Source organism: Teleopsis dalmanni, chromosome 1 (genome assembly GCF_002237135.1).
Source record: "Teleopsis dalmanni isolate 2A chromosome 1, ASM223713v2, whole genome shotgun sequence".
Taxonomy (NCBI): Eukaryota; Metazoa; Arthropoda; class Insecta; order Diptera; family Diopsidae; genus Teleopsis; species Teleopsis dalmanni.
Window position 1 is genome coordinate 189,620,030 of NC_051846.1, and position 23,719 is coordinate 189,643,748.

General features: G+C 29.6%; 1 long non-coding RNA gene across 1 annotated transcript in view; it reads right to left on the reverse strand.

Annotated features, from left to right (window-relative positions):
* Positions 1-23,719, reverse strand: part of LOC119670864 — a 60,723-nt gene that overhangs the window by 17,702 nt on the left and 19,302 nt on the right. Inside the window, exons 2-3 of the long non-coding RNA XR_005251739.1 lie at positions 22,675-22,814; positions 2,140-2,197 (exon numbers count right to left, since the gene is read on the reverse strand). This is a non-coding gene — a long non-coding RNA (uncharacterized LOC119670864). The remainder of the gene's footprint in view (positions 1-2,139; positions 2,198-22,674; positions 22,815-23,719) is intronic.

Genomic DNA, 23,719 nt, shown 5'->3' on the forward strand with positions numbered 1-23,719 from the left:
CAGGTGTAATTTGTTATTTGTTTAGAATGGGTAAATATGGTAGTATAAGCAGAAAATTCCTTATTGTTTTTCAAACAGAAAGTTACACACCACGTACATGGGTTATACGGAAAACTAACAAAACCTGTAATTTAAAGGTATATTCGACTTGACTAGAACTATTATTTACAAGTAGTAAAAAAAATAAGACACCTACTACCTCTTGCGGTTTGATCCACAAAAACTTATGTATATAAACTTGAAGTCAACCTGAGCTTGTTCCACAACATATAAAATAAATAGATCTGCTTATAGGAACCTTTTTTTTTACTATATTTAATATAATTTTATTTTATAATTATAAAATTTTATACTTAAAACAAAATTATACTTTTGGAGCAATCAAACTGAAGAATTCAAGAGAATTGTATATCAGCAAGTGGATATTATAATAGCTATATTAAATCTATATTTATTTAACAAGAAGTTTAAGACCATCTAAGTTGGTAACGATGATTGAAATACCGTAAGGTATAGAAAAAAAAGAGCAAAACAGTAAAAGAGTTAAAATAAAAAGAATGTGAGAAAATAAAACTAGAAGTTGAATATAATACAGATATCAAAAATAATAAAGAAAGTGAGAAAATATAAGTAGACAAAAATAGAATATATAAGAAACAACAAAAACAAATGATAAACAATTGGAAAGAGAGGGATAAATAGAAAGAAAGAAAGAGATAGAGAGTGAGAGATAAAAAAAGAAAGAGAGATAATGAAAGACAGAGAGAGTGAAACAGAGATAAAGAAAGATAGAGAGATAAAGAAAGATAGAGAGATAAAGAAAGATACAGAGATAGAAAGAGAAACAAGTAATAAAAAGAAAGGTAGAGAGAGATAAAACAAGAAAGAGAGATAAAGAAAGACAGAGAGATAAAACAAGATAGAGAGATAAAGAAAGACAGAGAGATCAAGAGAATGGAAATAGAGAAGAGTGAAGAGCGACAACAAACAAGTGGAAGCAGGAGAACGTTCGAGAGAGACCGAGAGAAATATTGAAAAACAGAGAGAGACAAAAAATATTGAGGGAGAGAACGAAAGAAATATTGAAAAACAGAGAGAGACAGAAAATATTGAGAGAGAGAGAGAGCGAGAGGAATATTCAAAAACAGATGGAGACAAAAAATATTGAGGCAGAGAAAGTATGAAAAATATTGAAAGAGAGATAGAGCGAAAGAAATATTGAACGAGAAAGAGAGACCGAAATAAACATTAAAAGAGAGTGAGAGATATATTGAAAGAGATGGAAGAAGTACAAAATTAGAGAGGCAGGGAAAGAGAAAAACGACAAAGAGAGAGAGAGAAAAAAAGAAGTGACTGGACATGAGATGGAGGGTGAGAAAGGAAGGAAAAAGAGAGAGAACTGGAGAGACATGGATTGAAAGAAAGTATAAAGTGATATTAAATCTCAAAAAGTGCTGATTTGTAACATTAGTTTACAATCAAAAAGTTCTAAAATTTTCCCTACAATTGAAAAATTATGAAGATTTATTTTTCTTGTGTACCGTTTTATCGTTATTCGCGATAAGCTATCATTTTGGTTTTTCTCATAACATTTTTTGTTTTCAAAATATAAAATATTATATGCAAACAAAAGCTGTAAATAGTGCAAGTACTTAAAAGCACCTTATGTTGAGGTCGTTTAAATACTATATCTTATATAGTATTTATTGTTATTATCTTATTTTAAACTAAAACCACAAAAAATTATCTGTAGAAGTAGGTTGCGTCTTTAAAAAAATATTGTTTTTTTTTTAATTAAAACTAATTTAATTATTGAAAATCAGTTTAATGGCAAAATATAATTAGAAAAATTAACTACAATTAACTTCTTAATATATTCTTCATATATGTCAAAATATGAAGAATATATTAAGAAGTTAATTGTGTAAAACCGAGTGTTTATGAAGCAATCAAAGTAAAATTTCAATCTTTGACTTGATTTATGTGCTTTTCATTGCGAAAAGTATTACAACGATAATTAAGCGTGTAATTAGGTCTACTGAAAATGGTGGAAAATTAAAAAATGAAAAGTAAAAGACCCTACTGTTAACATAAATATTAAAGTGGAAAGGAAGAGAAGCAAATAAAAAATGTACTTACAAAGTTGCTCCTTCGTTCTTGTTTAGTAAGAAATGAAACTCTTCTTGGCATGTAAAGACTGCAACAAAAAAAAAAAATAAAGAAAAAATTAAAAAAAAATTTCAAGCGAATTAAAAGAAAATTTAAATATTAAATAAAAATTATGCTAAATCAGGTCATGAACAGTTAAAAAATATAACCACTTCTTTTAAGCCCATTAACTTAAAGATATTAAGTGACAAAAAAAAAAAAAAAATTAAACAAATAAAATAAAAAAAAATGTTGTACTAATGATAGTTTGGAACTGAACTAAACTAAAAGTTCCATCGCTCTATTTGAGCTCTTACTCGAAGTAGTTGGGACAGATAATGTGTGGTAATTGAGTGGGTGTCTATTTGCACTACACCCACAAAGTAGAAAGACGAAGTAGAACTATAAATGTTGCATTGTTAAATTACAAATCAATAGAAAAGCGAAAACTAGAGCAAATGTGGATGTTGTGACACTAGACAGGAAGGATTTGTGCCAGTTTGTCTAATGACAACACATTTCCACCCATTTACAACCACATCTAAGGTGGGTCGGAATGTGCTATGATAGGTTGGTAGGGTACATTTTTTTTCATGCATTTTGAATTTAAAAGTTGCAATTGCTTGCTGTTTTTAATTCAATATTTAATATTTGTGTAAAAAATTATGCAGACTGCATTTTACTGTAACTTTTGAATACTAAATCTTGTTATCTTGTGATTTAGTTTCTCAACTCTTACATGTGAATAAAGAAATAAGTATGTGTGATATGTAAAATGTAATGTTGCCACATGGAATTTCAATTAGCGGTGCCGATGCCGATGCCGATGCCACTGCCATGAGATCCTGCGGCACGTTTATACACGAGCAGACGTGGTATGGCAACTAAAAAATGTCGCCTCTGCGTTGTGTCCGACAATTTAAATAAAACATAAATAATGTGCTTGTTTCACCGAGAACGACCGGTGGCTGCAATGGATACACTAGTCCTACACGACTAATGTGTAGTACGGTACTACTTTTACAATAACACCGTGCACTATGCACGGCTCTGTAAGCCTTTTGTGCAATTACGTGACACCGCTGACATTAGTATCTCATAGTTGTCGTTGTCGTAGCTGTTGTTGTTGTTGTTGTTGTTGTTGCTGCTGCTGCTTGTTGGAGTCCCTATCTTATAGCATATCTTGACTGTTTGTTTCTGCTTCTAGGCAAGTAGGAGTCGTTGTTTGTACTCTGTTGAATGGTGTATGAGTGACCCTTTAGGTTACTAATTTCCTCGTGTCTTTTTTTCTTTATTTTCTGTTTTCGTGTGCACCAATTCTTTATTTCAAGCTCATGTGGTTCCAGTCGTTCACTATGCAACTGACACGACTTTTGTGTTTGTTCATGCAAATTTCCGTGGCTGTCTATCTTCTCTGACATGGTAGGTCTGGTCTGTTTGTCGTTTACTCGCCTGCTCTTGCCGGGTGATTGTCTAGGTTGTGTTTGCTTGTCTGTCTGTACGTTTGGCTGCCTGCTTTTGTCAGTGAAGTGCAGACACCTTAAACGGTTGACAAACAATTTAAATGTAAATTACACAAACAATGCAGAAGTCATAAGTGTGCATTTGTCCAACAAAAACATTGCATGCGATTTCTGCTGATAATTTTAAATTATGAAAAATGAAACAAAAAGGTAATTTAATTAGGAAAAATAAAAAAAATATTTATCTTTTTTAAATGTTTATTAGTAAAACTTTTGAATCATAATATAAACACTTATATTGACATAAATAATTATCAGATAAACATTTAAGAGCAGACAACAAAGTTAATTGTTCCATTTCAAATCAGTTGTATGTAAGAGTGTTTCAAGATTATACTTTAACAAAAATGGTAAGAAGTAATAAATAGGTAAACAAAATAGAAGATGTATATAAAATATTTATTATTTATTTATTATTATAAAAAGTAGATATTAATAAAACTATGAATTTAGCATATGCAAATGTGATATTGTCGAAAATGTCTTATTAATCAAAGATTAATCAAAGTCTTCTTATTTTTACAATAATAATATGTATTATTTAAGAAGGGTATTTTAGTTTTCAACAAGAATATTTTTATTCATGCAAAAATTATTAAAGATCTGCGAATATATTAGATTCTATATTTTATATTTTACAGTTTTTCTTTCTTGTTAAGTATATTTATTGCGATTTCGGTCTTTCAATAACAAAATAATGAATTAACAAGACTTTATATCAGAATTAATTACGGCTTTGGATCAGTTGGGAACACTTACTGACTCTCTGCTCCAAATTTGGTAGAGTACGAGTTCAACTCTACTAGAAGTCTCAAAAAGTTATTTACGAATAATTGAATATATGAATTCCAAATTACCACAGATGATGGGTATTTGATAATGCTTCAAAGAGCTGTATGGGCAGTTAAAAATTTAATTAATTAAAAATAACAAAATTTTGTTGTTACAACTTAGTATTGTACAAAATCTCACTATTAAAAACAATAGTTTGTACTACAAAAATAGTTTCTTAAGTCGCCACTGATGTTAAAAATCAATTTAATAACAGAATGTTTATATATCAAGTTAAATGAAAATCAGAGAGTATCCATAACTAAGACCCTTTCCTATAAAGAGTGCGCCGTATTACGAAACTTAAGAAGTTAAGATGATTAAGTTATTTCTGATTTAAAATGAGAACATTTCTGAATAGTGCTAAGATAGTTATAGCACAGCTTGTGCTGATAGTTCAGTGACTAATAGGCGTACAAGCAGAAAAATAAGATACGGTCCTTAAACAAAATAGTAATAAATACAAGAAGGAAGAATAATAAGATATAACTGAACACTTTTACGCAGACACTTTAATACGGAAAAGTTATTAAGCTTATCACTAGCGAAATATACGAATTACCAAGTCTTCCAAATATGTCAAATATAGATTTTATAAACATGAATAACCCGCAGTATGGCTTAAACAATTGTTTCAAAAATTCATCATTTTCGGATGTATGGTAATGAAACGCCGGTTGTAAAATTATTGGATTGAAGAGAAAATTCAAGTAGCACAACTTATATTAAAAGATTTTAGTGGAAAGTTTCATCTGATACGTACTCAAAATCCACTAACCTCCGGAATAAATTTAGTAATATATGTATAATAATTATTATAATATTAAAATTGTTTAATAAGATACAAATTTTAAGATACAAACTTTTAATTCAAGAAATTACCTGAAAGCCCTTCCAGAACTGAATTTTCTTGTTATGGTTTTGGTGAAAATCTGGATGACTTCATGTTGATAGTTTTCAAAATCAGCAAATTCTCTATATTTAATCCTTTAACTCCTAGGAGGAGTATAGGGCCGTAAAGGCAAAGCTAATACTCTATATGGGCTTAAATCCAAAGTTTTAATTTAGTGTCTGATGCACTTATTTTCTTTTTGTCATTTTACGAGTGAAATATCTTCATCTTCAAAACAAAAATGATAAATGGTAAATGAAGGTATTAACCCATTCCTTGATACTTTTTGTTTTTGGAAATGTTTAGTGTTGTATAGGACTTTTTGTGAATTAAATAATTTAAAATTGTAACTAAGAAAGGTGTTGGCATTTATTAATTTAAAATTAACTTAGCTAAGTTTTAATAGAAAATATTCATATAGTCGTTTAGACCTTAACACAAATTTTAGTAATCAGTAATGTGGGTTTAATGACGTTATGAAAGATAACATTTATTTATTTTATTAGTCGAGTGTATATAAAATTGTTTTTAACAGTTAATTTAGGGAATATTCAAAATTTTTATGGAAATTAACTGCCACGGAAGAAATGTCACTCGCCTGGATGCCAGCCATGCAAAATTCAGAGTAAAGTAAGTAACTATCGAGAAACAAGCTAGAAAGGGTCCCGTAACTTATTTCTTAAAACCCAATTAATTTGAGTTTTTATTTAGAGTAAAACTTAAAGATTGTTGGGGTCTAACGTTAGGAAGTGACCTTGCACTCCGGCTAAGATCTTGTTCTGAACACTAAAGATCAAGTTCAACACGTCATAACATAATTCGATTTGGGGAGCTATTTTACTAGGGGTTAAAAATTGTAATAAGTAAGAACAGAAAAATAGAAATTTCTTTTGGGTTTGGGCATGATGGTCAACTGACTAATACACACTGTCAGAAAAAGTAAGCAATTTATAGAAGTAATATAGACCTGTTTTTAGCAGAACACTATATACTATACACTATTAACTGAGGATTTATTTAAACTATATCTAAAAGAAGAATACAATTTTTTTGTGCAAAAATTTAAAAAATATTATTATTTTTTTTTTGATTTTAAAAACTTATTTTATTTTACCACAATTTGTCAGAAATAGTTGTGTTTGAAAAATGCATATAACTTTGTGACAAAAAGTATCACCAAAGGACATGAAGTGCTTGTTCATTATGCTTAAAATAAAAACTTGACAATTATTTCAACAATTTTGGCAAGTTTTGTTTTCATCCAAATGAAGTGTTATTGTGTATGAATTTATTAGAATGGAATTGACTAAAATAATAAAAATGTTAAGCAAAAATTATTTGGAAACTATTTAAGTCCCTCATCAATTATACAAACTCTGCAGTGGAGCATAGAAGAACTTTGGGTATTTCACAATTCCAAAAAGAAAAGGAAACAAAGTAGGAATTTAACATTTTAAAAGTTATTTGGTCAATTTTTAAAAGCAATTTTCATTTTCATTTAAAGTGTAGAGAATTTAATGAATTTGGACTTGTAAATATTTAAATCTTTTGAATATCAAATGTGTAATTTGTGCTTGATAAACCTCAAATATTTTCTTTTGCATTCGGAATTAAAAATGAGAATACTATGTAAATTACAATGTGAAATTAACAATAGAAAGACACAAATACAAAAAATGTACAAAAAAAGAAATTTAAAATTTTTCGTAAAACTCATAGTAAATAATACAAATGAGAGGTGAAATGTGAAATCCCCTTGAGCGCCAACTGAAAACCACAAAAAGATACAACTGCAAAAACAAGTCCGAGTACAAAGGAAGCAAGAAAGATTAACACAAATCGGAAAAAACTATGTATCAGATATGTGGACGACTGCAGATAGGTTGGCTACGATTTTAATTAGAAAAAAATTAGTTAGAAATACAAAAACTAAACAAAACAAAAGAGTTGTGTTGGTTTAAGTTGAAAATTGTACAATTTTCGGTTTTGCTTCATAGGAAAAACTGAAACTAAAATATAACACAATTCCCTGAAACTACAAGCAAAGCAAAATACGGAACCATTGCAATGTAAGCAGGCAGTATCAGCAGTAGCAGTAACAGTAGTGGATTGGAAGTAACATTAACACCATGCGACGAAGTGGGTCAACGCTAATAAAAGTCAAAACAAACTAAAATTTATTTTTTGGTTTTGGTGTGGTTTTTTAAAGTCAGACCAATTCAAGTCAGTCAACAAGAAATATGATAAACAACCAACATTTTTCTAATGAAGTGCAACAATCCCAGCAGCAATAGCACCAATAGCAGAGCAATAGTACTAGTAACACCAGCAACACCAGGAACACCATTGAAATATTTAATTGCTAATTAAATTTTGTAGCAACGTATTTTTTGCGCTTTTATTGTCTGCAATTTTCAGATCCTATAAGCATTCATATGCTGTGTACGAGCACTAAAATAGTTGAAGTCAGTTTGCACAGCCTACCGCATACCACTTCTGCAGTTTTTCACTTTAATTAGTAAATTACTGTAAAATTTTACGAGGGAAACTATTATTTGTGCATATGGTGTGCTATACTATTTTGCTCTTGTATGCAATATTGTGTTACTATATGTACAATATTACTACTGCTGCTGCTGCTGCAGCAGTTGGTTACGTTGCTGATGAAGATGCATTGGCATTGTAATTTACACAGTATGTGTTGCTGCTCAGTAGAGAGCATTGCATGCATAATTTACAATATGTGCATTGGCATAAATTAAAATCCAAAAATATTGCATGCTTACTTACCAGCTTTTATACATTCATGTATGGTCGGTCATATAATTGCATTCAAAAATATATTGCATGCATATTTGCACCTTTGCACTTAAATGCACCTTTTTGTGCATATTTAAAAATTTGGCAGATAACCAAACTGAACTAACTAAAACTGAAACAACATGCAGATGTTAAGAAAAAAAAAATCACTTTAAATTTATTAACTAAAAATTGCATAATTCGCAGATTCGTTATGGGTTGAAGTGATCTCCGTTGTACCACGAAAGTGACGGTGGCAAATCTGTTACTCCCACCACAAAATGTACCATAAAAATGTGTGATTTTATAACTCAGTTGTGAATGTAAGTACAGTCACCAGTGAGCAATCTAATGTGTAATAAAACCTCAACTATAATGTATGAAGTTAGATACATTTATGGTAGTGAGACAGTAAAATGTAATGTTACATATAGCAGCTATTATTTTTTATTATATCGAAAATAAGATTTTAGGTTTATTAAGTGTCAGTTTTGTCACTAATGACTAAATTAATGCTAGTCACAGCTGTGAACATGATTTACCAGTTGCGGTTAAGTACTAACTTATTTAAAGAGTGCAATTGCTGATATTTCATTTTTACTACATTGTAGTAGTGTAACTAGGGTCCTTTAAAATAAAAATATTAGAAAATGTCTTAAATTTTTATGATACACTTTCGTTTCAGGTTTTTATGGATATAGTTAACGAAAAATAGAAAAGGGTACCAAAAAAATTCATTCTATTCAGAATCTATCTTTTTTAAGAAAAAAAAAAAATATCTCATGTAACTAAACTTTGCTGCAGGGAATACATTTCTTATATAATTATATGCTATATATATAGAATATACATTATGCATTAGTATACTTCTAATAATACTTCAAGAACTTAAGTCCTTATTGACTTACTTACTGCCGTTCTTCACTCCTATTGGAGCATAGGGCCAAGTATTTAATTAACTAGTGTTAAAAAATGTGACTAACAATTTTGAGCTTATTTTATGTACATATATATAGCATATATATGGTACATTTCGTCTTTTAAATTATATTTGTATCAATCGCAAACAACACTCCATTAACCAACGTGATTATTTTTTCTGTGGAAGCTATTCAGTGCAAATAGCAATCCTATCAAGAAACTAAAATATGCAGTAAGGTAACAAATGTTTAAACTGTAAAGAAGAGGCTTGGTAATATAGATGTAATGAACTAAAGAGCGACACCAAAGTTAGCATAGCTAATAGTAGCAATATCTCTTCCAGTAAGGTCGAGGGTGAACATCAAAGCATAAAGTATTCTATTCTGCTTAATGGCAACAAATATATGATTATCATGACATTTTTCAAAGCCAATGTTAAGGTAGAACTGGCATCAGGAACGTGTTGTTCACATATGCGAAGCGAGTCCATGTAGTCTACAATGTGGTGTTCAACGACAACAAAAAAACTGTTATATGGTTTGTATCAAAGGGATTGTCATGGAATCAACGTCTGTTAATCTAGTTGATGCAGTTAAAAGCTATTATCAAATTTAAATGAAGTAGATTGCTTTATAAATATGTCAAGAGGTTAGGCCGTCAGCTTAAGATTTTGATTATGTATGTCTCTTTGCAATGTACTATAAAGCAGGATGGCTTTGGTGGATAGCTCGACCTTAAGACCTTACACTGCATAAGTGTATTGTATATAATGTTCTGATTAAAAGCGGCAATACATAAAACATTTTTTTTAATAATATTTGCATTATTCTTAACTCGTTTATAAATTAGTAAACAATTCACAAAAATGTTTACGTAGTAAAACTTTCTAAAACAACTAATCTTGTCGAACCATAACAATTCTTAAAATTTGAAAAGAAAATTTTAGAGTTTGACAGCTTTAAATTTAATTTACATTAAAGATTTGCTCTAGTATGCATCAAGATCTTGAAAGTCGGGGTACACCGTAGTGATTGCTATAATAAAATAATATTAAAGGTTCCGAAATTCGAAGGTTTTCGAAGATCTTAAAAGTCGGGGTGCACCGTAGAGATTGCTATAATAAAATAATATTAAAGGTTCCGAAATTCGAAGGTTTTCGAATTTACGAAGATATTAATATATTTGAACATAATAATAATATTTGAAAATTCGGAACGATTACGATTTTTCAGGCACGTCTATTTGACAGTGGAGTTTAGTAAACACAGCTAAACACACCTCTTTAAAGTTAAGAATTTTTATATGAAAAATAATGATAAGTAGACTCGCCATCTGTCTTATTGTGTAGTAGCTATATCAAACAATTTTTTTCTCTACGCTATAGCTCAACTTAAAATAGCTTAGTTTAGTGAGATATCCTCTCTTCAAGATACCTCTAGTTTCCAAGATATTTCTGGTCCTCTAAGTTTAAAATTTTTATATGAAAGCCAGCAATAAGTGGTCCGTCTCATCATCCAGCATATTTTGTAGCAAAAAAGTTGCCAAAAATGTCTTTTTTTCATACCCTTTTCTTTTTTTTAATTAAAAATTTGTAATTAAATTTAATGGTTAAATCGGTATGTCCGGCAAATTCGAATTGCGCCGAAAATCAATTGCTGCAAACATTTTCAATCAAAATTAGATAGTTCCGTTGTAGTATTTTTAAATACGAATGGCATACGGAGCTCAAAAAAAAGTATTTATATATAAACTTTATTTCACTTTCTATTTCAATTATATTTAATTAATTTTTATAATTAGTTTTTATTTTCACTTTTATTTTTAATTTTATTTTAATTAAATACATAAATAAAACAAAAAGACGAAAGTACTAAAAATAAATGCTAAGTTTTTAAGATATAAAAAAGATAAGGAAAAATTTATATTTAAGTTTCCCAAAACTAAATAAATTTTATCTATTTTTATAAGTAAGTGTAGAATGTGTTCCCATTAAAGATAAAATAAAAAATAATTACGTTTTCAAGTGCATTCTACTCTGACTGCTTGATTCGCATCCAAGATGCTAACGACAGTCATATATCAAATTAAATTAGCAGGTTTCTGCCAAAGAAAAGTCATTTCAAACCGAAATCATAAATTTTTTCTGAGGTTTATATTAACATGACAGATGTATGTGCACATATGGTTTTTATGCAAAACGCGGAGATAAACGATTATGAAAGAATATAGTACATTCATATAGCTTTAACTCCACTCTACTCGACTTAAGCTTAAACTGCAACAAAACCTTGCCCCTCCTACGTTTGTTATTACTTGCAGGAACCATAATTTTACTTTATGTCTCCACAGAAGTAATAAGAATAAAAAACGATAAGCGGAAGATTAACAGTACCAAATCTTTTGAAAAAACGGTATCAAGCTGCTAGCACAGACAAAATGTCACAAAATTCTGAATCAGAGTCAATTTTTCTTATGTGATTCCAGCAATAGTAGTCTTCGTCGCCGTTTTAGGATTGGAACATGTACAAGTGACATATGCGTACGATATGTAATCAGCGCAACGAGCAGCTAAACTTGCCACAATACCAATAAAGTTAGATAGTTTTTTTTCTGTTGTTTTCTTGCTCTACTGGTGGAAGTAGTAAATATCACTAAAGCAGCTAACTTATGCACTGAACTGCTTAGCTCGTGCAGCCGCACTGAAGGGACAGGACAGCAAACTATTACATGAAGCTTCTGTTTACTGCTGCTATTGTCACATAAAATAGCTGATATCTTAACGTTTTTTGCTGTTCGCACGACTTCTGTAAAAATTTCATTTCCATTTTTAGGATCAAAGTGGCATGTCATGCCGCGTTCTTTACCGCATTTCAACATAAAAATTTAGTGTGCACATGATTTTGTGTACTGTAGAAATGCTTCGCACTAATCCGTACTACAACAGAAACATGAAGCATAAGAAATCCAGAGTACGAGAGTACGAGTAGAAGGAAACTTAACTATACCATTTCAGCATAAACGAACAGCAAACCAATTCGGCGGTAAAATATTTGAATTGCATTTTTTGTTCAGGCAACTGCCGCTTTTCCTTTTGCTAACAACAATGCACATGTGACTACTCATATCATCTTTTCCTTGGCATTGGCAACACATTTGTACACAAGTACACTTCTCACCAGCACCAGCATCAGCACCAGCACCAGAACCACTACTGACTGACTCGTAAGTGGGCTGTAGCAAGTAACCATACAAATGTAGCGCAATTCCAAGTCATAAAGTACAGCGATGCGCCGCTGTGCTACTACTGAAGACGAAGTTAATGACCTCAACATTCTCAACTCTTTGTAAATACTTCAAATATTTTTTTGAATGTTTACTGCATTTGCTGCCTGCCATGCCATGCCATGCCATTCTTCAAAGCCAATGTTAAGGCAGAAATGGCGTAAGGAACGTGTTGTGTTGCTCACATATGCGAAGCGAGTCCATAAAGCCATATTAAAATGACATTTCCTTCTATTTTTTGTGTGAAAACTGCACTAAAAATACATTTGTATTTTCTCTGAATTTAAATGACTAAGTCAAAAAAATTTATCTGCACTTGTGCAATTACTTTTTTTTTTTGCTAATACAATTACGTAGTTTGCGAGCGCCAAAAAGAATTTTGTTTTTTTTTTTTGCCTAATTTGAACTTCATCCATTAGAGGAGTTCGTTAAAGTTCCCATAAATACTCTACATAATTAGACTGAAAAATGTTTTAATCTTGAAAATTTGCTATTAAAATTGAAGAAGAAAATCATAAAAAAAGAAAAAACTGCCATAAAATTGTGAATAAATTTAAAAAGTTTCGACATTGTAAATTTTACTTGACGTATAATTAGTTGATGCAACATCTCAAAAAAATGTGGACTGAAATACATAATTTTCAGAAAACTTATTATTAACGAAATTCAGAAGTTGATGTGGAAAATTTACAATTATAGGAAAATTACAACTTCTTAGCAAAAACTTGATATATTAAGTATTTAATGCATAGTTCAAGAGGACTTTAAAATGGTTTAAATAGAAAGCATGTAATAAAGTTATAGATTCTTTGCATTTTTTTAAAGATTAGAGATGTTGCTTATTTAATTTAAAGTCGGATATATATTTATATATATGCAAACTATAATATTTTATTTGATATAAATAGAGTAAGCAGAGTGGTAATATCAATCTTATATGTTGTGACTTCATATGGCAGTATCGATTGATAAATCTGCATTCAATCTAGATTAACTCTATTATTATGTTAAAGCTATTTCAGCCAGTGCAATTGAGCACTTTTACTCTTTAGTAACTCGAGGTATCTTCAAAACCCCTTTTTACGCCTTGACTGGATTAGTGTTTATCACTTCATCATACTAAGCAATAATTGACCTCAGATCTGCATACTTTAGATCTGTTAAATTTTATTGCCCAATTAAATATTTATAGAGCAATCAAAAATTATTGTAGTTGTATTAGTAGTTGTGTTTTTCTAAACTCTCTTATTAATATTGAATAGAGAAATTTTTATTAATACAAAAATTTGAATTCAAAAGGCTATAGTCACATTAGAATAATTTGCAAATATTTGGTGGATCTAATAACGAGGAAAAACAATGATTGGGTCAAAATGCTTGAATATTAGGTCAAAAAAATCATTTAAGCCTGGGATACGAGGGTGGTTTGATAAGTCAGTGATTTTTTGAATTGCCCGCGCAGTTATTCCAAATGCAACAGTGCACTTTTTTCCATTTTCGTAAAAATTCACGAGGTTGTCTGCTTTGAACGGCTATCAAACACTAACTGAACGGCGTAGCTTACTCAAAATTAGAAAGTTGCCCACTAGTAGATTACAGCTGCGCGAGAAATTCAAAAAGTCACTGACTTACCAAGCCGCCCTCGAAACATGACGTCTTTCAATATTCAAGTTAAAAAGTAAATAAATTTTAATATTTATTCCATTATCTTTAAGGTAACGTCCTATTAATGTTAGGCATTTATGTCCTAGCAGTTTCCAATTTGAAAAACCCTGTTGGATTATGTTCCTTTAGGCATAATCTAGAACTAGTTTTTTATAAAAATGGATGTTCTTTGGGTGTTTTTGTTTAAGCTTGACAAATAGAAAAAATATGGTATGAACTGTTGCATAGCTTAACCGTTAACATAGTGTACAGTATGTTGTCGTAGTATGAGATTCAAACGAACTGTTGCATAGTTTAACCGGTATGCTTTCCGGGTAACCGGGTAACAGCATGTTGTCGTAGTGTAAGATTCAAATAGTATCTCTTCAATAACCCGGCAATTTCCCGGGTTTGACTCAAATTACGAATTGTATAAAATAGGTATGTATATTATGTTGAAGCTGTTTTGAGCTACTGCACTTAAGCATTTATACTCTTTTTCAACTCGAGGTATTTTCATAACCCCTCTTTACACCTTGACTAGATTATTGTTAATCACTTCATCACAATAGTTTTCTGTAATAATGGCAAAGATCAGTTGGAAAAAAAACGTAAGGAATTATATCATAGCATTCAGACAAAATCGATAAAAGTATCTTTTTTATTTACCAAACTTGATGAGATTTTTTCATATTGCCTAAGACAGCTTTTATTTAGATGATTTATACTACGTTTTATGCCACATTTCGATTTTTTAAGCAGCTTCTGTTATGGTTATTCTTTCGTTTGATTTTTCTATGTTTTCATCGTTGACGTACATGAGAGAACACCCAGATCTAGCTTCATTTTTAATTTGTCTCGAACATCCTACTTCCAACAGTGGTTTTCACCACTCGAAAATTCGTGGTTGCAACCTAATATAGTTACTAAAATCTTTTAAAAACTTGCAATCTATATACGTACTTTAAAACTTGGGGTAACAACTATAAGTTACTTTAGCGTAACGTTTGTTTGTCTTGTTTTGTAAAACACATTTAATAAAAAAAAAATCTAATGCATTTTGCACATAAAACTAGGAAAAATAAATTTTTGGTGAAAATTGCTTTTCCGAAAATCTGACTTGAATCCTTTTTACCGTAAAACCTTTACAAAATTTAAGAAAAAAAATTACAACCATATATTTGCAACTTTGGCAACATTAAATGTAACAGTGCACTAACTCACTTTTCCTCCTTTGCATGCAAAGCACAATATCACATTGCAACCAAAAGTAGCACAAAAAGCCAAATATAATGCCTCAAAAAATATTTCGACTATATATATATTTTACCATAATAATGGTAAACATTATATTGGGTTTGCTTGCTTGGCTTTGTTGTGCAAACGAAGTGCAATATGCATAGAAATCACGCACCGAATTTCACTATTGCTGGTACTGGTGCTGACTCCGGCTCCGACTCCGACTCCCAACGGCTGACGTTTGAAAAATAATCAAACAAAAAAGCCAAATCGCTGGAAAAATATACATTTAGCAACGAGGTTAGTTAGTTACCAGTGGAAACCCGAAACATAAAGGAACTATTCTGGTGCAAAAGTGCCAAACATAACTGCGAACAGAAATAGAGAGACTGCAAGTTTTGTATGAAAAATATATGTGAATATTTGAAAATATAAAATTTTGTAGAGGAAAAAAACAACATTGCACGCAGTGCGTGATAAATGTTTCAATATTAAAATTCAAAAAATAAAATTAAATTTATTTTACGATCCCATAAGTATTTGAGTGGTACACTTTTAAAGCGCCAAAAAATAAGTTAAGGATACATTTTATGCAGCAGCAATATTGTTTGGTGCATACCACTAGATACATTTATGTATTGTATATAAAACTAGATAGTAAAAAAATGGAGCAGCTCAAATCAACAACAACCCCAAGTAACGGGAATGTTGGTATAGCAAATAATACCACAAATTAGCTGTCAACTTATACGGCTTTAGAATGCATTTCTTTAAGCCACTCAAGTAAAGTAGCGCGCTTAGTAAGGTTACGGGCATGATATGATGGCGTATGTAAGTAAGTATCGTGCTGCTAACCATAATCGCATTATATGAGTACTAACATATTTTTAAGTACGCATAAGCACGTGCAGTCGTAAAGGTCTCATTGCCAATGTATACACTATACAATGTATACGCCACGGCTATAGTCAACATTAGAATTCCTCGTACTTACTATACTTTTATATATAAAAACTCGAGTGTAAAAAGTACCATAAGTTTATGAGAGATAAAATCTAAAAAAGACATATATGTTTGTGCTTATTTATAATGATTAATATTAGTTTAGTTAAATTTTTATGTGATAACTTTGCAGTTATGTCGCTTACTGCCGCTTTCAAAAGCTTAAATATGCTTTAGACACGCGAAATGTAATAAAAATTAATTACAATTTTGTCGCCTGAAAAATGATTACACGAAAGGGAATTTCATTTTAATTACTTTTTTTTATTAAGTAAATATGAGACAATTGTTTACATATAAATTTATAAATTACAAATGATATATATTGTATTTTATGTTCATATATGCATACGAAGTGTGATCAAAAACTTTAATGTAACGTGACCTTTATCTTGGTTTTGGAATCGAGTCTTTTTTATATATTGGTTGCACTGTCAATAACATATGTGTTAACTATTAGGCAGCTGGAATGATAAGTTTGTGTTTTTCGAAGATATGAATAGGTCCTTCATAGGTGTTAAAGAAGTTAATTTATTCAAAATGTGAAATAAGGGGCTTCACGATGTGAACCACGAGTTTGTGAACGGTGAAAATGTTACCAGAAAGGTTAAAAAGACATTGAATATGAAATCTAAATATGCTGATACGTTCGCTAATGATAGCAGAACACCACTCGACGAATTCAATTGCTATTCTAATTATATTCCAGTTGTAGAATAGCTCTGAACAATATTTTTTTAACAGAAGAAATAATCTATAAATATGCCGATACGTTCGCTAATGATAGCAGAACACCACTGGACGAATTCAATTACTATTCCAATTGTATTGCAGTTATATTCCTGTTATAGAATAGTTCTGATTAATATTTATTTAACAGAAGAAATAAATCTGCTTCTTATATGCGATATTTTTTTACGTTGTTTTCGAATATTTTATACACAGAATAAAATTCCCAGACTTTTAAAGTTTTTATAATAGGATGACTACTATATAACACAAAGGAATGGTTGTCAATTGAAAAACTAAAATAATTTGGGCAAGCTTTTAGTAGTATTATGACATATACAAACTATACGAATATAAAAGCAGAAAACATATAGCGTAAACACGACTCTATGTATAATACATAGGTCTCTTACTACTCAGACTATATAAAAATAGTTAACACATTATATCGATATGCAATTTTTAGTGTAACTGATCTTTTACTGATCTTAAGATTTTAATATCGCTATTCCCTCAGTTCTAATCACAACACCAAACTCAACAGTTGCCGAGAATCTTGAAAGAAGGCATATAGGTAACTGCATATGACAGCAGGAACCAATCTCATGTAATTTAAGTCAAAGTATAGTAATTTACTAAAGATTTATTTTTTCCTAATAAATTTCTTGATTTTTTAAGGACACTTTAACCGTGTTTTTAAATCGTATGACCTCAGCCATTCGTTAAATTTCTGAACTGATTTTACAACTTTGATGCTGACTGATTTGCTATGAAGTTTTATTGGTCAACAATTTTACTAAATCTGATTCTAAATTAGTTTCAATATCTCTATAAGATCCTAATTATATCACCAAATTCAACAGTTGCTAAGACTGTTAGCTAGGTTATTAAAATCTAATAAAACTTCAAGTTAAACTAGAACAACAACAGAAGTGGGGATAAAAACTTTATAAGACTTCATTATATTTTGCTGTACATATCCTGTGTACAATATGTATTTTTTAATTTCTCAAGTTTCCCAAGGCTTTGGGCGTCTTCAAAGCATGATGAAGATAGCAACAGAAGTCACAGTGTAAATATTACTAAATAAATAACAAGGCTGCATTATTTTTTGACATAAGTTAATTTATTTGTTCAAAACTTCTTTCATAAATCCATAATGGTTTTTACATAGCCTTTCATGAAAAGTTGAAGTGTAAGCAGTTGAGTCAACCTTAATTGTTTAAAACACCTCACTTATTAGTTTAACTTTCATGTAAATTTTTTCATATTTTCAAAATAAAAAAAATATATTACAAGGATATGTGTTATAATCTAAAGAAAAAAGGATATACACGTACGTAAATGTAAGAAGAAAAATTTGCTATACGTGCAGGGATAAACATAATTTCACATTTTGCTTTATATTATTATTAATATTTTTTTATTTTTTTGTAGTAAGATAAAATGTTTTAGAATACTAAGGATTCATATTTTGTACTTTTGAAAAAAGAAAAAAAAGAAATTAAATTATTTACGAGTATGTTTCAAAATGGGAAGCACAAATTTAATAAGTACCAACACAACAAAGAATATAGCATGGCGGGTGTATGTATGACTTCTTCATGAGATGGCATGGATGAAAAAGAATAGAAGGACTTTGATATAATAAATTTTTGCTATTATTTTGAATTTGTGTAAAGGCTTTTGGGACTCTGTTGTTTATGCCAACTTAAAGTTGAAAAGTTAAAAAGCAGCTAATTTACATAAAACCATACATTTATTTCACATATATATTTAAATATGTGTAGAAATATATAGATATATGTGCATACTTATAAAGTAGCATATGAAAAGATGAAAATTATTATGCATAAACTGAGCTAAGTTACATATAAATTAATATAAATTTCTATAAAAATAAATGGAAAATTTTGTTTTTTAATTTATTATATGATTTCATATTTGCTTCTCTGCAAATCCAATAAATCAAAATTTTTTCACTTCTATTAAAATAATAACATAATAAGATTATTTGCTTTTTACGTCTTCCATTTTTTTCGTATATGTAACATCACTCATATAAGTCTATAAGATTTTGCATTAATTTTCATTAATCCAACAGTTCTGATTTGCGTTTTGCAAATTCGAAATGAGTTGGAAATCAATCTTCATTAATATTCAAGTATCCTGCAAACAAACTAAATACTTATATGAAGTGTATGTGTTGTGTTGTTGTGGCGCATATAAAAAGAAAATTTATTGAAATTCATTTCAATTTTCTCGTAAATCAATTTTCTCATTTTTATTTCCATGTCGTATTTGTTGCAAATATCAGTAAGTATCAATCCATACAGTTGAGTGAGTGTATGCATTTGGCTTGACCCAGCTTTAGTGTAAGTATCTTTTTTGTAATATTTACTCTATATACTCTCGAATGTTGCTGGCTATTTTATTTACTATATGACTTCAATAAGCAAATAAAATGCATCGACGCATTTGAATACGAATGCAAAAATAATATTCTTATGACACACAATGTGGCATAGGATAAAGTTTCATTCGTACTCGTTTCATGACATAAGAGTGTATACGGAATTGATTATTAAAATATATCAGTCTATAAATATATAAGTATATATACACACAAATATAACAATATATTTCTATCTTTTTTAATATGTCCAAATTGTATAAGTTATTTGGTTATATGATATTTGGCACAATGACAGCCATTCGATCAGTTAAAATTATTTTTAAAGTATTTTGTGGCTTCATTAGTCAATCGAAGGCATATTCTTCTTTCATTTTTTTTATTTATTTATATATTTATGTATATATTTTTATTTTATTAAAATAAGTTTCGGTTTAGTAAAAAGCAAAACTCAAAAAAAAAAAAAACTTTTTCATTGTTAACTGAATTTATTTAAATTTTAATTTTACAAGTAAATATTTTGTAAGCGGAAAACAACAGTAAAGTACCAGATATGTCAGTTTTATATTGCATTGCTTTGTAGCTCTCGAGAAAAAGTTTTCTACAAAGCTGAATGGTCTATGACAAAATATTAAAAAAAATGGTTTAAAAATTTAAGCAGTTAACGTTTATGAAAAGTTTTATTGTGAGGAAAGTTTATAAAGTTAGGACTTAATTTAAAATTATTGTATAAACGCATAAAATGTAATTTTTTTTGAATGAAATGATAAAAAACAATACTATGGATACATCTGAAAACTAACAGAGATTTCCAAAGCTCTTCTTCTAATAAGTTTTAGATTTAGTTCTGTTTTCTTATATGGTAGTTAATTTGGTTTTAGTGATGGCCATGTTACCTCTTTTGTTCAAGTAACGAATAGGCGACATTTTGTTGCCAGAAACCCGGTTATGAAAATTTTGGTTGAAATATCAATTTATGCAGTTTTTTCATTGGTATTAATTACTATGTTTAAAAAAGATGAAATCTAAATATTCCATCTTTCAGAAGAATACAAACAAAATAGCAATTTTACCATTTAAATTTAAGAGTTAAAACATTTGCTAGGTAAGACATACCAGGCAATTAGAATTCATTAGTCATAACTCCGTATTGGAGATTAATTTATAGCAAGTGATTTTTTTTACTTGCGAAAGATAAAAATCTAATATCACAGGATTAATACCATGCTTCCACTGCTTACTTTGTAAGTTACTTAAGTAACTTTAAGATTTTATCGTTTCCATTGACATAAGTTTCATATTGCATGTGAAAGAGCTTTACTACTGGACTAATAATACCATGTCTCCACTGCTTACTTAGTAAGTTACGTAAGTAACTTTAATATTTTGTCGTTTCCAATGACATAAGATACTTATTGCATGTCAAAGAGCTTTTATGTGTCAGAAAGTTCTTTGAATGTTCTAAAAGAGAGATAGAGATAGAGAGAGACAGAGAGAGGAAAGGAGAGAGAGAGACAGAGAGAGGAAAGGAGAGAGAGAGACAGAGAGAGGAATGGAGAAAAAGAGACAGAGAGAGGAATGGTGAGAGAGAGCTTCTGTTTGTTTAAATAAACTTCACTTAATAATACAACACAAAAGCATTATACATATAATTGATATATTAAATCATTTTTATATATATTTTATATATCTATTACATATTTAATCAATAAAAAACAATGATTTTAAAACTTACTTTCTCAATTCATTTCTTTATAGCTCAGCTGTTGTTTGTTTACATTTTACATATAAAGCATATGACATATTTTAGTAATTTCGTATTTTGGTAATTTTTCTTGCCTTATTTTCAAGTAAATTAAAAAGCACGGAAACTCTTTGTACGGTAAATGAAATTAACCATACTAACATAAGATTAACTTACTAAGTAAGCAGTGATAACATACTATAAGGTGTCCGCATCTTACGTTGTTTTAAACACTTAATTGGCTCAGTAAATGGGTTTTGCACAAAGTTACCAGGATCATTTAAAAGGAAATACCATACATATTCGATTAAAAATCTTCTGAATATCTGATAAGTTTGAATTAAAGGAACTTTTGAACGATAGTTGGTCTAGTTACAACATATGTGCATAAGCTAAATATTATTTGTTCTAATAATCTATACTACATCTACTCTATTTTCTATTTCTCTATTTCTAGCTTATTTTAAAAACTTGACTAGAATTCATTGGAACTCCCAGATTTTTAAAAGCTGAGCTTCGTCCTCTATATTCCTCTATAATGAAACATCGCTTAAAATAAGCTGAGACATTTAGTACTGTAATGTGTTAATGGTACGGATCTTACAGGTCTATATGAGGTCTCAGTTAGCTAGCCGGTTCTACCAATTTAAAAGTTTGATTTGAAGACATGATTTGATTTGAAGTAGCGAATGTGAATAAAAGCAAGCATAAAGTACGCCAATAAAGTTATATTACTTTAAAATTCTATTTCTGTTAAACAAATCTTCTTCGAATTTTTTATTTTGCATATAAAAGTAATAAAAAAAATGTAAATTATTGTTTTAAGGTGTACGGCATTATATTTATCTGAAATCTATGTGAGTCTGGCATACGATTTGAAGTAATTTAAACCATAAAAAGTTTACTTTGTCAGGGAAACAATAAGACTTCCACTGCTGCCACGTGCACTTTTTAAATAATTTTGCTGACATGACGACATGACAACGCATTGACATTAAAACTTTGTGCAGAAATTAATATATATATATGTATATATATATATATATCTATATAAAATAAAAAGCTACTATATGTAGGTATGAATGAGTTGAAAAAAACTTTGCAGCAACTGACAAATGTCAAAAAAAGTAGATTTATATGCTTTTGCTTTTAGTTATTTATGAAATGCAACATTTAACAAACAAAAAACAAAAACAAAAAAGCATTTTAAAAAAATAAAATAATGCAAATTTATATAAGAGAAGACAAACAAAAATCAAAATTCAATGCCGTTGACTCGTTGCAATAATGCACCAGTGTTACCAACTGTTTGAAAAGTATTTTCTTTTATTAAATCAAGCGTACAAGCTGAACAAATATTTTAAAAGCATATTTGTTTCGGTTACAATTTCTTTATTTTTTTTTTTATATATATATATTTTAACAAAGATGAAAAAAAAAAAAATATAAAAATATGTTAAAAAATACAATATTCTGCGAATTATGTGTGCTTTGTACAGATACTTACATTTAAATGCAATATACTCGACGCTGCGGTAATATTGACATTGGATATTATTTGCAAACAATCCTGCTTTTGGCCATGTTATTTATACTTAAACGTTTATTTGCTAGTTAAATTGGATTCACAGAAATGTCACAAAAATGCTGAAACAAACAAAAAATAAATACAAATCAGTCACTGCTTAGAAAAATATTTCTACATAAATTTTTTTTTTATAAACTTAGTAAAATCAAGCGCTTATGGTAATATCTACGAGTGCTTTATGTAAGAGAGATACTGTACATAACTTGTTATAGTTGCAGAATACTTTTTGATATGGTGAGAAATCACTAACTTTATTAATATGTTTGCAACTATTCTGATTTATATTTACAATTTTTATATAGAAATTTTTGCTCATGTTTTTAGTACAGTTATGTAGCACATTTATTTTTTTTCTTAAGTTTTTGTTGTTTTTATGCTATTAATTGGGGTGTAAACTAAGTTAAATCCTGGCTGCACGCGTAAAAATGATTAACTACATAATAGATAAACTTGACGCAATTTGAGCCATTGCACTTGAGCACTTTTACTCTTTATTAACTCCAGGTATCTTCAAAACCCTTCTTTACGCCTTGACTGGATTATTGTTTATCACTTCACCAGACTAAGCAATCATTGACCTCAGATCTGCATACCTCCCCGAGAAGCCTGTAACCATTCTGAGATTCGATAATGCGGTGTTGGTAAGTCTGTTAGTTTTCGCAAATAATTTCAGGGCTTTATCCTTCATGTATTTTTTGATCGGATCAATCTTAAAGTCCTTAAGGATGTCATTGGTCCTTGTACCATAGTACCTTGAAAAGTCTTCCCAGCGCCTAGCTTTGTGCAATTTTTAGTTGGCAAATAGTAGTGTTTGAAGTTTTGTTAAAAGCTACACATCCATATAGAAGTGACGGTCAAATTATTCGAGTATATATCAACTTCCTGTTCCTGCATTGAGATTTTCATTTCTGAATAGCGGTAGAGTGATATATTTAATATATGACTTAATTGCGGTAGAGTGATA